At 34.5% G+C, this 15,658-nt stretch overlaps 3 non-coding genes across 3 annotated transcripts; all 3 read right to left on the reverse strand.

The window, feature by feature from the left end:
• Positions 1 to 4,997: 4,997 nt before the first annotated feature.
• Positions 4,998 to 5,070, reverse strand: TRNAT-CGU (transfer RNA threonine (anticodon CGU)). The gene has a single exon. It is a non-coding gene; the product is annotated as a tRNA-Thr (tRNA).
• Positions 5,071 to 9,549: 4,479 nt separating this feature from the next.
• TRNAT-UGU (transfer RNA threonine (anticodon UGU)) lies at positions 9,550 to 9,622 on the reverse strand. Its single transcript has one exon. It is a non-coding gene; the product is annotated as a tRNA-Thr (tRNA).
• Positions 9,623 to 11,144: 1,522 nt separating this feature from the next.
• On the reverse strand, positions 11,145 to 11,218 carry TRNAT-AGU (transfer RNA threonine (anticodon AGU)). The gene has a single exon. It is a non-coding gene; the product is annotated as a tRNA-Thr (tRNA).
• Positions 11,219 to 15,658: the final 4,440 nt, after the last annotated feature.

Below are 15,658 nucleotides of genomic sequence, written 5' to 3' on the forward strand. Positions count from 1 at the left end.
CCACAGAGCCAAAATTAACCCAAAAAATTCCCACAATATGGGAAGTTTCCCACCATCTGGCAACACTGATCTAAAGTGAAACCAAAACTTTATCGTTTCCTTCAAACATTCCATATTGTTATGATGTAGTAGTGTGCACGACCACACAAGACGACATAAAATTTTTTTTAGGTAATACTAATAAACCGTTATATATAATCCGTTTTAATTCTTACTAAATACTAATTATACCGTATAGTTATACGTAGACACGTATACTACGTGTCTACGTACGCTATGATGGGGAAATATAATTTTAAAACCTTTATAGCACGAAAATCGAAACGAGTGCAAACAATTTTGTTCGGTTTAAATACGTTTATCACATCTTAACGAATTACGAGTTCTACTCTACTTCATTTTAACTTACATTGTTAGACTGCCTTGAAATCAGCGTTGCCAGACGTACAATAATCTTAGGTTAAAATTTTGGTCGTACCATAATGTTAGGCGTGACTGAAATTTGATTTTAAACTGATTAATCTTGGTCCATGCCTGTTGCGACGACAGGGAATTACCGGGAAAATTTCTAAAGTTTGCCTAATAATAAGCAGATAAATAAATCTAGAAAATGATCATCTGTAATTATATGAAAAATAACAGGCTGAGAGGCTTCAGTCACACTTTCTCGAACCAACTGGCGCCTCGATTGTTATTAAATCGTCGCTTAGGATAATATTTTTGTCGCCAGCCGAAGATGGAGTGGATTATTATAAGCAGGCTAAGACAATAACGCCGCTTAATTGGGCCCAGCGGATAGCGAATACCCCGAATTCGCCCACGGCGATCCCTGCTGAGATACTACTAATTAACGGCCTCCCGCCTTGAAACCATTTCATCTCGATCTAATAAATCACTTCCCGTTAAACTGTAATTGATATTAGTTAAGTTACGGAGAGGTTAAGTTCGACTCGTTACCGTCAAATAAACTTATTTCGAACTTGGGGAGTATCCGAGGTGTTTATTGCCGATTTTGTTCAAATTCGGGCGTAATGTAGACCTAAATGAGATATGAAGTTTCCCTAACGGAGACGTTGCACTACCCATTCGATTTGCCATGGCAACCGAAAACGTTTTTCACCACTTAAACCAAAAAAATCGCCTTTGAAAAAAGCATGGGATTTTCTCTGATACCGCGGGTACTTACTACCTACGAACATTTTAAAAAATACTAATTTTCTCTTTTTTCGTAATTTTCAAAAAAAAAATTAATTTTTTTTAAATATTTAAAACATTTTTGTTGGTGGTACTCTGTGAAACCGAGAAAATCCCATGGATATATTTTTGTTTTAAGTGGTCAAAAACAGCGGCGACGATCGGTAAACATTTATGTGTGGGCACGGGCCATTATTTTTTTATCCAAAAATGCATATAATTAAAACTTAAGCAAGAAAATGTACAGCTCTAAATTTTTATTACTATATATATTATTTTGAATGTGTTCTTTCTTATATCTCATCCGTCAATTAATACATTGATAACAAAAATTAAGTCGATATCTTTCGAAAAATATTAAGCCTTTCTTGGCCATATACTTTACGAAGGTATTTTAACTAAAATTGGGTACATGACGCGGCGATTTTCTGTTTGGACGAATCTATTGAAATCAATTTTACGGTTATATCATCTTAATGCTACTCGCATCTGCAATCTCAAAATAACTTCTGTAGAAAGACTGAATTAAGACCCAAATAAAGGCAGTGAGAATATAAATTTTTCCCTGATTGCTATTTTTTCTCAATTTTATTTCTGTGGGGGCTCCGCCCTCGTTTGTTTTCCCCTGTGGGGGCTTGAGCCCCAGAGCCCCCACGGGATCGCCGTCACTGGACTCAAAAACATTTTCGGTTGCCATGGAATGAGTAGTGCAACGTCTCCTTTTGGGAAATTTCATATCTCAAATAGGTCTACATTATACGCCCGACTTTGAACAAAATCGGCTAGGGGTTTGGATAACAAATTTCCATTCCATTTGTTTTATATCCATTTAACTGACAACTATCAGAATAAAACTTTTTTTCATATTAAATTGTTTTATAGGCTCCACGAATAATATCCATAAATAAACAGTTAAGCGAAATGTTTATGATTAATCGAAATTTTGGCGGTTAATTTATCTGTTCATCCGATCTCTACTAGTACTAAGCTTTTTGGACGCAGGACACGTGACGATATAATTATAAGTGATTGCATACAAAAAATAAACATTCCATTATTATATATTTATTATTGAGTTATTTTGTCAGGATACGAAATTACAAGATTTGAAAATAATAAGTCTCTTGGGAGAGACGCGATTTTTAGAATACATCAACAGAAAAATTTCTACCAAGATTCTATTTATTTCTACTTAGGCAGAAGTTGAGAAAATCCACGGCTCAAGGGGGCCCCAAATTGGTTATAAAAATTTTTTCCTAAAGGTCGTTTAGTCACGTTTGACTTTTTAAATTTATTTGCATGTAAAATCTAGTACACTTTAAACGTTATTTGTTGTCCTATAAATAAGCATTTAGATTTTTATTCCATACCCCCCACACCACCGGGTAAGGGCCTCTAGCCTAGGGCCCCAAAGGAGCCAGTCCGGGCCTGATTCTCTACTACCCTGAATGTAACCCAAGGGGACATCTTGCATTAAAAATAAAAATAAACATATTTTATAAATCATGAAACAACTGGAAAAATAGCTAAATCCGCGATAAAATTAAATTCAAAATCTTAAAATAAAAATGAAATAAGATGTCACGGGCATTTAAGTACACACAATCTTCCCAGTGTATTAAATAAATTTTAAATATTAAATTTAAATTTGAACAAATTTTCAATCATCTTGCACATGAACTTAATAAACCCTAGAGGAATTTAATAGATTAATTTTTCAAGTTACCTGGTTTTGGAATTAAGGTAGCGATGAACGCGAACACCTTAATTTAAATTAATCTTTAGAAAAACCGAATATTTTAAGTTACTTGGTTTTGCCAATAAGGTAGTGAAACACGAACACCTTCATTTAAATTATTTTTTAAGACAAACCGAATTTTTGGAAATAAGATAGCGATGAATGCGTTAATTTAAATTAATTTTAATTCAAGCCTAATGTTTTTTAAATGAAATTAAAATATGACAATAGTGCGTACGCGGGTGTTGGGGTCTCTCCAATTAGCCAGAAATCTCACTTAAAATTAAAATTTCTTAATGCAACCAAAAACGAAATCACAAAAATGGGCAAATGACCAAACTGTGGGCCCACAATCTCCAAAATTCATAACGGGTTACCGAGGGCATGGTATTTCTTTTCGATTGAGATATCCCTGGCGCTGCTAACCCTATTTCTTGGAGAGCTACACTGTACACATATATGCCTTAGGGATTGTGTGTAAAAACCGGAAACCGTACTTTAAAATCTTTAAATCTGTTTCGGATTTAATAAATTAACCTTCAGATACTAAATCAGTTTCACAAAAATAATGTAACCTTTCTTTCATAATAAGATTTGATTCGATTAGATAAAACTACTTAATTAGAAGTTTCATTTAAACCAAGGAATACCTACGCGTGTAGTGCCATACCAGAGTGATTGAGAAAAATCATATCACCTCGGGCAGGAATCGAACCAACGACCTTCGGGTTACCGTCCCAACGCCACTACCATTCGACACCCAATTTATGAATGACTCGATCTGGTTCACATTATTGACTGGATACATTTAACCCGTTGTTGACGGTGCCGTAGCATTTTGCGTTAATTAAAATTCCCGCGTTATAACAAAAATAAATTATCATTGTCAAAACTACTTAATATTTCAACTATAATGGAATTTAAATTCGTTGAAGCTATCTTAAAAGGTGTACAAAATCGTTTGAAAAATTCGGGCCGAATTTCAGATAGCCCCTCCCCATACGTCATTTGACCCCACTCTGAAAATTCAAACGATGACTTGGTTGAAGCATCGACAAATAACATAGGGACTCATAAGGCAAGCATAGAAATGTTTGCCCATTTCTGTCTAGCCTAACTAACGACGCGCCCTCTGGAGTAAGAAATTTAGGACAAAATGGCAACGTCCAAACGAGTCAACGAGAAGTCGCTAATAAAAGGTAAAACATGTTTTTTTAGTAATTTTGATTCAGGATTAATTAATTTTGTGTTAGTAATATTTATAATAAATTTGGAATAGTTAGAAATTGAAATTAATCTTTCTAGCCTTGTGTTTAGAATATTTTTTCTGATAATTGCTCGTGACTTCTAGGCCTTGGCTAATAGGTTTTTTTTTTCAGATATTCTTAAAGGGTATATAACCTCAGGTATTTGGTGTGGAACACCAACGTTTGCAGATCTGGCCGCTCTTGCCTTTGCCTTTAGAAATCTTTGGCGCCACTGTACAGGGGAATTTGAAAAATTGAAGGGGTCTTCCACAAAGATTGCTTTGCGGGTTATATTCCCTTTAACAACGATTTTGAAAACCTAATATGTGAAATATTATAAACAGACTGATTAATTACCTTTCCAATTAGTGGAACTGGATGTGGAATAGTTGGTCCAGATTGTCCTATGAAATGTAGTGAGCAAACATATTTGGCACTCTTCTTGTAGTCGAATTTATCAATATAGGCCAAGTCCCAACTGCTGTTCAATAACCACGTTTCAAATTTTGTAAATTGTTTTTTAGGGTTTGGAAACCTATAGTATTTAATTCCCTCAACTTCGCGCCTTGAATCATTCTTGCAGTCGCCATAAAAACACTTTTTTAACGTCATTATACGTCAAAAAATTTAATTTTTCTTAAATATATTGTCCTATATTTTCCAGTCGTTTAGCGTGACCGTTCTTGGGAAATTTCCCTGCCGGGAGTTTGGCTTACCTTATGAGTCCCTATGTTATTTGTCGATGGTTGAAGTATGGCTAGAAAAGCAATAATTTTCAACAAAATGCAGCCTAATTTAACATTATTAACTTATTATTCAGGCCCCGACGAGATTCGAACTCGTGATCTCCTGTTTACGAGACAGGCGCTTTAACCACTAAGCCACGGAGCCGATGGACGTAGCTCTCCCGCCTACCCACTAAATAGAGTTTATTATAAAGTAAAGTTGTTTTATTGTCTTACGTCCCACCAAAGAGCGCAACTGAATTACTTCCAAGACACTTAATATCAAAACTGTTTTCAGTTACGCTTATGGACTAAAATATAATAATTTAAAACACATCGATATTGCTTAAATAATATGTTTTCATTTATTTTTTATATTATTTGCGTATTTAAGTATTATATTTTAATCATAAGTCTATAAGAAACGTTACATTATTATATAGTTGCAGGAATCCATACCTCTACTTGGAATGCTTATCGCGGCAGATTTTCGTCTCGATGGGGCTGACGGTTTTTTTTGACGTCACTGTGTTAACTTAACAAACAACAACGTGAGAGGGGAGCGCGTGCAGATGGGATTATTTATCTCGTAGGCGGGGCCAAACCATCAGAGTGATCTTCCCAAACGCGATGCGGCTGGATAAGCATTCCAAGTGGAGGTATGGATTCCTGATATTTGTTATTGATTTTTTTTCAGGATACGAAATTACAGTGTTTTAGATTAAAAAATTAGAAGTATCTTAGGAGATAATCTATTTTTAGAAGTTGATTTTTTGAAATAAAAGCATCAAAGAATAGATCAAAAAGAAACTTTAACAGAATTTTTTTTACGTTTTAGGGAACCAATGGGTTTTTATTTTTTTATAAGGGACCATGAAGAGGATAAATAAATACATTTTTGATTAATAATTTTTTCCCAGAAAAGAAGTTTGACATTCATGCTTCTACGCCATTTATAGAGTTGATACGTTGTCAATTCAATATTCAATATATTAGCTTAAACCAAAATAGACAGAAATCAACGCAGCCAATAACCCAGGGTGGAAAAAAAAATCAATTTTACAAAAAAAGAAAAGTAGCTATTGAAATTTTCACTTTGACGGGATGATTTTATAGAATCTTTGATGGAATATTAACGAAGTGAAAGGATCCATATGGGTTTCATTTATTTATTTCTCTTTCATAGCACGTTTGAATCCATTTCACACGGCCACCTGAGCTTCTTTTAGTGTACCACTTAAATCGATGTATAAAAAACCGCTACGTGCTAATCGGTAGCGGTTTTTAAGCAAGTTGGTCAAAAATAGACCAAGTAAAGGTGTTCCAATAGTTATATACCTGTGCTATTAGGAGCAGCCCGCTTACAGGGTTTCTCGTTCATTCGATATTAACAGAAGTATATAAGATATCGGATTCTACGTAAAGAAGTCTTCATCACCTAAATACATATCGGCATAAGTAAACTAATATTAATAAGTATGACCCAATACAAATTTTTAATTTTTTTAAAAAATTTTAAATAATATTTTTTGGCATTGGCGATATAAATCTTTACGTAGCTAAACCCTATTTGAAAGATCAGTCAAGGCTTATTATTTAACAAAAATCATTAAGAATTATTAAATCGGAACATTAACTTGACTATTACAAACACTCACTTCGTTTCTGCAGGTAGATTTTTTCAAAATTTGGGTCCTAAAAAGGTTTGGTTTGTTTTATCTCCGTCACACTAACTTTTAAAGGGAGTATAAGCTTCCATGTTTATAGTGGATCAACGAATTTCACATTTCTGCCACCAGGTTTAACAGAAGCTAGGGATAATTGGCGCTAGTTACGTTGACAAACAAGTCGTAGCGAGTGTTAGCGGACGATTTTTCCATTTAGTGCTCGGAATTGTTTATTCATTATCCACAAATTTTCCAATTTATTTTAAAAACGTTGGTAAAAAGAATATCATTTTAATTTATTTCATTATGTTTTTTACGCAACCAAGCATTTATTTGAATAAAAGTTGTATTTATTTAAATAATTGTTTGTTTTATTTAAATAATAGGCTTATTCACTTTCGATTATTTAAACATTTTACAATTTTTATTCAACTATTGGTTATTTAAATAAATATTAATTAAATATCGCCGAGCTTATTTTATTCATGGATAAAAATTAATCGAATGCCGAGCACTATCCGTAACTACCGATTACGCCATCACTCAACCTCAGACTATCATTCACCGATATCACTCAGTGTCATACTTATGTTCATTACGTTACTTGTGGTGTCATAAGAAAAAAATGGAAATGTATCATGTAGAGAAAATAGGATTTATAAACAATGAAATATCTTTACCAAGTATAATTTAGAAGCTTACCTAAATGGATACTTATCTTGTAATAAATATTTTATACACTTATGATCGAAAGTAAGGATGATAAGTTATCGTGTGATTGTGGATCTATTTAACCGATATTTCCGTATAGAAAATCTCTCGTTCGCTTTCAAAGTTGTATCCGTACGCGACGCGAAAATGAAAATAATCTTCTAAAGTCGCCGACGCCGACAGATCAAATATTAAAAGGGACTAACCAATTTTCGTCGCCTCTGCGTTACTAATAAGGCGTTGATGTCCCAGAAATACCGTATTCCCGCATCGTATCATAAAGTTACTCCAACACTCGTAGATGAGTCAGATGTGATATTTACAGCGGTCATCTTCTAACTAATTTGCTTTACAAAAAAGTGCGTTACAAACATTAACAGATAACATAAGTTACCCTTGATGACAGCGTTATAACTCAGCCGAAACTATTCGGGTTTAACTTTTAATAATAAAAAATTTTTTCGCGCACTTTTAACTATCGTTGTTTTCTTCATTTTATTCAATAAGTTTTTAATTAAACGCACTTCGGGAAAAATATCTACTTTCGTAATGACTTAAAAATAACTAAATAGGCGAAACTATAAAGTAAATTTGGTCTTAACCAACTTGTTAAAATGGGAAAACTGCCGACTTCGATTCGGTAACTCGTGTTCATAGTTGGCCGTGCGACGGTAAATAAAAAATTATTCCTTCCAAGTACACTAAATACTGCAGACAACTAATCAACTTACACCTTTCTATTAAAAAATGTTTTAATTATAATATTTATATTAGTTAGAGAAATCGATCAAAATTTAAACCACCATTATCAAAATAAAACGAATAATAGTTCGTATTTCTTAGGATAGATGGCGCTGCAGTTCTCCACAAAGTCACGTGACTACCAACTTTTCAGCCCCCCTGGACTTTATAGTTTCGCCTATTATAATGGACGGATAAATATGGGAGTAGATCTACGTAATAATCTTTCTTTATCTTGAAAAAGTATATAATAATAGTAATAATAATAATCAGCGACTTTTAATGCCTTTAAATCAGGTGGCCGGGTTATCGCATCAGCTGTTTAACTGGATTAGTGAGTTTGACGACAGTGGGAGTTACTTGTCTAATTAGGTGTACAAATCGTGGGAAATCGCGGAAGAAAAACCACTTAAAATAATCGAAAAATTGTGAAATCACAGAATGCAAATCAGTAATCAGATTTACAAATTTTATAATTATGAGACATTGAAAATAGCACACTTGTCGACGAATTATTTTTTGGCTGCTTTTCGGGCTTTACAAATAGTCCAAAAGCCCATGACAAAATAAGCATGTGATAAGGTACACGATGGGTCAAGGTATTTTTTAATTAGGTTAGTGATTTGTAACAAAGAACTGTTTGTCTTACGGGTCAAAGTGGGGGCTTTCCGGAAATACGGACCACGTGACGTCACTTCCGGTGACTCTGAAAATTGATATGACCTAATATTGGTATCATTCGATTGGTCTCAACGTGCTCTTACCAAATATCGCTAAATTAACCTTCAAATCTGAACCAAACGGCGTATAAGACTAAAAAAGTAATTTTGTCTTATACATGTAAATTTGGGAGGGGCTCGAAATTAGTTTTTTAGTCTTATACGCCGTTTGGTTCAGATTTTAAGGTTAATTTAGCGATATTTGGTAAGAGCACGTTGAGACCAATCGAATGATACCAATATCAGGTCATATCAATTTTCAGAGTCACCGGAAGTGACGTCACGTGGTCCGTATTTCCGGAAAGCCCCCACTTTGACCCGTAAGACAAACAGTTCTTGGTTACAAATCACTAACCTAATTAAAAAATACCTTGACCCATCGTGTACCTTATCACATGCTTATTTTGTCATGGGCTCTTGGACTAAAATGTGCACGTACGCGGTGTCACGACCCGGCTATTAGCCTTTTCATTTTACATAGACACATAGTGGTCAACGCGATAAGCTCATAAGCTACTGGATTTTCGTCTGCTAAAATCCATGTGATTTATCGCGTGCTAAGCAGACGAAAAATACAATCATATTATAAGCTTCTTACGTTGGGCACTACGTGGCTCTATGTAAATTTAAAAGGCTAATAATACTTCACTCCGAAGTGGTTTCATTATAAACTTCTGAAAATATTGATTACCCTCGAAAAAAATACATAGGAAATAATATTTCTAATTTATCCAAAGCGAAATATTTCAAAAGCAGAGGAGAGGCTACTTCTAACAATCTAATATGTAGCAAAATTATAATAATGACAGGCCCCGGCGAGATTCGAACTCGCGATCTCCTGTTTACAAGACAGGCGCTTTAACCCCTAAGCCACGGGGCCGTTGCGTTGCCGCGGTTACGCCAAGCACTTGACATAATTTCTATTACTGTGCGGGGTTTATTACACGGGGTTGTAGGGTCGAGATAAGATAAAAGTTAAGCGAAGATCAGGGAAGGTAAACTTCCGGGGTTACGTTTGATCCCGAATTTCTCCTTTTTAATAAAAATCAAATTAACGTCAGTTTATTATTCAGGGCGCAGTCTTAAATGGGAGATGGCTGTTTGGGTTGCTTGCGGTTTTGTTATTTTTAATTATAGCACTGTATCCGAGATTTAAAGTAGATATTAAAGGGAGTATAAACACCGAATGGCGTGTTTTGGCCGCTTGGAGCGCTGTTGATTGAACTTTAGAGTGAAATGTATCTATTCCTTATTGAAAAATTGTGACTTCACACTCCCTTCAAGAGTCGAAGTCCTTTAAATTTTCCAAACACTTCATACTTCCTTTAAAGAATTGAAGTCCTTTTAAATTTTCAAAACACTTCACACTTCCTTTAAGAATTGAAAAACCTTTTCAAATTTCAAAACACTTCACACTCCCTTTAAGAATTGAAGTCCTTTTAAATATTCAAAATAGTTCACACTCCCTTTAAGAATTGAGGTCCTTTTCAATTTTCAAAACACTTCATACTCCCTTTAAGAATTGAAAACTTTTTAAATATTCAAAACACATCATACTACCTTTAAGAATTCAAGTACTTTAAAATTTTCAAAACAAATCATATTCCCTTTAAGAATTCAAGTACTTTAAAATTTTCAAAACAAATCATATTCCCTTTAAGAATTCAAGTACTTTAAAATTTTCAAAACAAATCATATTCCCTTTAAGAATTCAAGTACTTTAAAATTTTCAAAACAAATCATATTCCCTTTAAGAATTCAAGTACTTTAAAATTTTCAAAACAAATCATATTCCCTTTAAGAATTCAAGTACTTTAAAATTTTCAAAACAAATCATATTCCCTTTAAGAATTCAAGTACTTTAAAATTTTCAAAACAAATCATATTCCCTTTAAGAATTCAAGTACTTTAAAATTTTCAAAACAAATCATATTCCCTTTAAGAATTCAAGTACTTTAAAATTTTCAAAACAAATCATATTCCCTTTAAGAATTCAAGTACTTTAAAATTTTCAAAACAAATCATATTCCCTTTAAGAATTCAAGTACTTTAAAATTTTCAAAACAAATCATATTCCCTTTAAGAATTCAAGTACTTTAAAATTTTCAAAACAAATCATATTCCCTTTAAGAATTCAAGTACTTTAAAATTTTCAAAACAAATCATATTCCCTTTAAGAATTCAAGTACTTTAAAATTTTCAAAACAAATCATATTCCCTTTAAGAATTCAAGTACTTTAAAATTTTCAAAACAAATCATATTCCCTTTAAGAATTCAAGTACTTTCAAATTTTCAAAACACATCATACAATCCATTTTAAGCAACCATATTTATTAAAGTTAAAAAAGGTAATCAATTAGTAACTAATAACATTGTGAAATGCGCTTACAAAATGAAAGCTAGGCACCGCCGAGATTCGAACTCAGGATCTCCTGTTTACTAGACAGGCGCTTTAACCAACTAAGCCACGGCGCCACACGCCTATTTGTTAAAGAAAGATTTAACAAAATGAAGGCATTCCAAAATCTTATTCTTGCTACCTTAATTCTAGTTAGAGCTTAATGATGAGATGATTTAGATTTTAACTCCTTAAAGGTTAGAGGGTTTTAAAGACACCTAAATACTAAATAATTTATCAAACTGATTACGTAGTTCGAAATTACAAAGCAACTGAATTTGGAGTTATATGTAACTTCGAGGTAACGATGACGAGGAATTCCCCGTGCGAGCTAAATTTAGCTTGAGTCCAAGGCTTATATTGAAAATTAAAACCTTTTTTTATGAAAATTGACGCTTAATTCGGCAAATTAAAGACAAATTATTGAATGTTAAACTAAAATTTACCATTATAAACATTTGCTTCGTTTCTAAAGGGTACTTATTTTGAAATTTGAGACCATAGACGCGTTTTCAATCATATTTATCGCCCTCGCGGTAACCTGATAGTCATTCTGCCAAGATAAACTAGTAGATTCGTTTTCCGCAGCTGAAGTTTATACTTTATAGTGTTTCTTTTTATTAAGACAAGGCTTAATACCGGAAATGTGTAGAGTTACACAGATAACTTGGCAGTGTTATAAGGTAGTAATTCCATTGAGTTGGGAATATTAATCTAGAGATCCAATCAAATCTGCTCCCCGCGAAACAAATATCGAATGTGCCGTCTCCTCTAAAATGACGAAAAAACGTTATCATATGACCCGTGGCGCCATCCATTATTTTTGAAAACAAAAAATATTTTTGCCGGAAAACGCGTCTTATTTGAACGAACCATTGAGAGATAGACGGCGCCACGGGTAGAATGATAAACTTTTCTCGTCATATGGGAGCAGACGGCAGTATTCTTATTTTTTTTAAACTTGTTTCGCGAAATACTGAAATCCGACGTTTTGATTGGACTTCTAGATTAATATTCCCAACTCAATGAGTAATTCATATTAAAAATTCTACAGGGCTTCCAACTCGGGTGGTAATTAATCGATGGTTTAAAATAGATTTTTCAACCGATGTTTTTAGGAATAAAATTGTTAACTTTTACGAATTAAAACTTAAAATTGTTCGGCATTACGTGATAATTTTATGAGAGGGATAATTATGTGATTATATTTAAAAAGTAGAAAAACCACAACGCTTAAGATTATAAAGTTCGCGTAGCCTGATAACAAATGTGGAGAGTCGGTATTTTTACGGATAGGTACTACGATCGTACGATAACGTTTTCTCGTCCATTTTCCGCGTAGTTAGGTACACGCAAAACACAACGAAAAACCCGAGATAAAATAGTTTTAATTTCCAACGATTAATTCTACGTTTCCGTCATCAAAAACAGCTATCAAATTATGAAATCGAGAATGTAATTAGGGATAATGACGGTCTTTTTTACAAAATAATTCACAACGTATCTCATTGGTTCTCGAAGACTTACGTCTTTGTGACGTGTTTGATACGAAAGCTGATGACGTTTATCCTCTCCCCTTCAAAGTCATAGAGGGGGGAAAGGAAATACCTCACCGGCGTGCGCTTCAACCAATGATATACCAGGCTGATTTGCTGATTTTTTACGATAAAAATTCTATCAACATTGTCATTCTATGGTTAAGTGTACCATCATAAGTAACATAATAAATATAAGTATGTCACTGAACAATTTAGATTAATGATATACTCAGTTGCAGGTTAAGAAAGGAAAAATATCTAGTACATTTGGCGGAAAGATACTAGCACGAATTTCCGGTAAATCAGCGGCGGGAATTTCAAATTTGGCCTGTTTACGGTTGAATTTCTAAGTGTACCTGCGTGCGTTATATAATTTTTGGAAAATTCCGTCTATTGCGTTATAATTCAAAGTGATAATTAATTAATTAACAATTTAACATAGATAAGATGTAAAAACATTTGTAATAATTTAATTTGGTTCTACCAGTGAGGCATACCTACAAAAAATCCGTTTGGCGAGTCCAGGGTAAGTGTAGAACGGGTAATGCCGATATTACCACGTTGACGTATAAACGTGCAATTTGATGATTGCCTCGGGTGATTGTTTAGGAGCGTAATACTAAAGATACGCTGTAATGAAGCTTAAAAATAAAAATCTACATTTCTATAATGGATTAATATGAGACGCGTAGGAACCTTTAGGAATTCAACATAAAATAGGAGCAACAAACACAAGGAGAACGCAGCTAGCCTTTAAACACGCTTGTGTTGTGTACAGATTTCATTGGACGAGCTTTTACGCTGCGGGCCGTGCCCACCCTGAACCGTATGGTTGTATGTACAATTTTTTTTTTTTTTTTCCATTGCGTGCCCACCCTGAAATCCAATCCTGGTTACGGTGCTGCGAAAAGGGGAAGACAATTTCCAAATTTTCCCCTTCCGACGGCAGCAGGCGCTAAAGCGTTTAACCAATGAAAAATGTACACAAGAAAAAGCCCGACTTTTGACGGGTTGCGTTCTCCTTGTGTGTGGTGTTGTGTTTGTTGCTCCTAGGTGCTAGTATCTTTCCGCCAAGTGTACTAGATATTTGGCCTTTCTTAGTATAGTCTATCGCGGAGTGATTTCATAATCGAAAGTTCCGGAGGGGAGAAAACAGTCACACCCACCTGGGAAAAATAGCTGCCATAGAAAGCCTTATATTTACTGTTGAAATTTTCTAAATCTTCATTAGGCCTCGGTTGATTCTTCATATATGCTCTAGAGAGGAGAGCGGGGGTAAGCCGGTACAAATTTCCTGGCCCCGTGCAGCCTAGGGGCCCGAGTTTTTAACAATTAAGGCTTAGATTAATAATAGTAGTTCCTACCTGGATATATCACTTGAAAAAAACCTGACAAGCAAATGCTTTTGCGACAGCAGCGCCGCTTCGGCGAAGTTAGCGGATAATTTATGAAACTCCCGTAACACGTAGCCTTCTACAAGTAGGAACCCGTAACAAACACTAGAGCAGTGTTTCCACTCGGGCGACTTAATTTTCCCCCTTTTTGGTAACTTAAGAATTGATTTTCCCAGTTTTTAAAAGCCGTTTTGTCTGCAATTTCACTCACGAATCACGCGGAAAACTAAATTTAAACGCATTAAATACCACTTTAATTAATTGATAAATAATATAATTAAATTCTATAATTTTTTAAAACTCTTAAATTTATTTTTTAAGACTAGACAACTTATTTTTTAACCATTACAGAGTTAACACTTGTGTTTAATATCAGTGTTTATCACATTATCATATCACTTATAAAGTTATAATAGCACTTTAATTAATCGATTTTCCCCTTTTCCCCCTCTAAAAAAAATTGGAGCTCTAGCTGTCCGTTTTCCCCAAAAAAGGTTTTTTCCCTCCAAGTGGAAACACTGCGCTAGAGTGATATATCTACGTAGTAACGGCTCTCTTGGAGCCCGGAATTTAAATTTAACCGGGGCCAATCTCGGTGCCCTGCTGGTTATCGTTAAAAAATTAGCACCGAGATAATAGTAAGTGTCATACTTCTTTTACTTATGTTACTTAAAATAATTATCTAGATGGCGTCTAAATGGGGAATTGTTTACAATTTAGTAATTAGGTTTTCAAAGTTGCTAACATCGTGGTTTCCCTTGACAGTTTTCAATATGAAAAAGATGAGAAATTGTGCTGTTGGGCACCTTTTACGTCACACACCACCAATTTCGCTAAAACCATAAGTAACATAATAACAATAAGTATGACAATTAACGAGATTTACGACTAAAGTGATTTTCATAGTTATTACGTAATCAAGATGTTTTCTCAGCACAGAGCCCTCTAGTGTCTAAAAAATGCGGGACTTCCGCTTAGCCGAAATATCTGGTTTCCGATAGATAGGCGGAATATTAGGCTAAAAAAGTTTTTCTCGGCGCCACGAGCTCATGTCTTTTATCACGCGTGATGCGCACGCGGTCTTCAAAACAAAGCCAAAGCCCCTCGCGACTCCAGAACGTGCTCTCCGATATTAGGCATAAATTGTTATCAAAAAGTAGTCATCCAAAACGGTAAGTCGCGAGTGCAATTTACAGCTTGAAGAGAGTATCAGTGCCGAAAAAAGGTTCGGTTAGAAAATTAGCATTAAAGCAATAGGAAGTGTCATACTTCTTGTTCTTATGTTACTTATGCTAAAACTAAACAATAAGTTGGCTGTACCTTTTGCATTTTGCGGGATGATTTCCCCAAACATTTTACACGGAGCTCGGGTTAGGCTTAGTGACATCGGAGTTCAAACTGATTTTAATTTATTTTCGATACTAATTCTATGAATTATTATTGCAATAATATTAATAATCAGCTAGGCTAATACTCAAGGCACCACCTTAGGCTTAAGGCATCAAGCGACTTTTGAAGCCATTAATTCAGGTGGCCGGGTTACAATGCGTAGGAGGGGGGTGACAAGCCCTCCATGCCACGCGTT

Source organism: Leiobunum rupestre, chromosome 3, assembly GCF_980474605.1.
Source record: "Leiobunum rupestre chromosome 3, qqLeiRupe1.1.hap1, whole genome shotgun sequence".
In the NCBI taxonomy this organism is placed as follows: domain Eukaryota; kingdom Metazoa; phylum Arthropoda; class Arachnida; order Opiliones; family Sclerosomatidae; genus Leiobunum; species Leiobunum rupestre.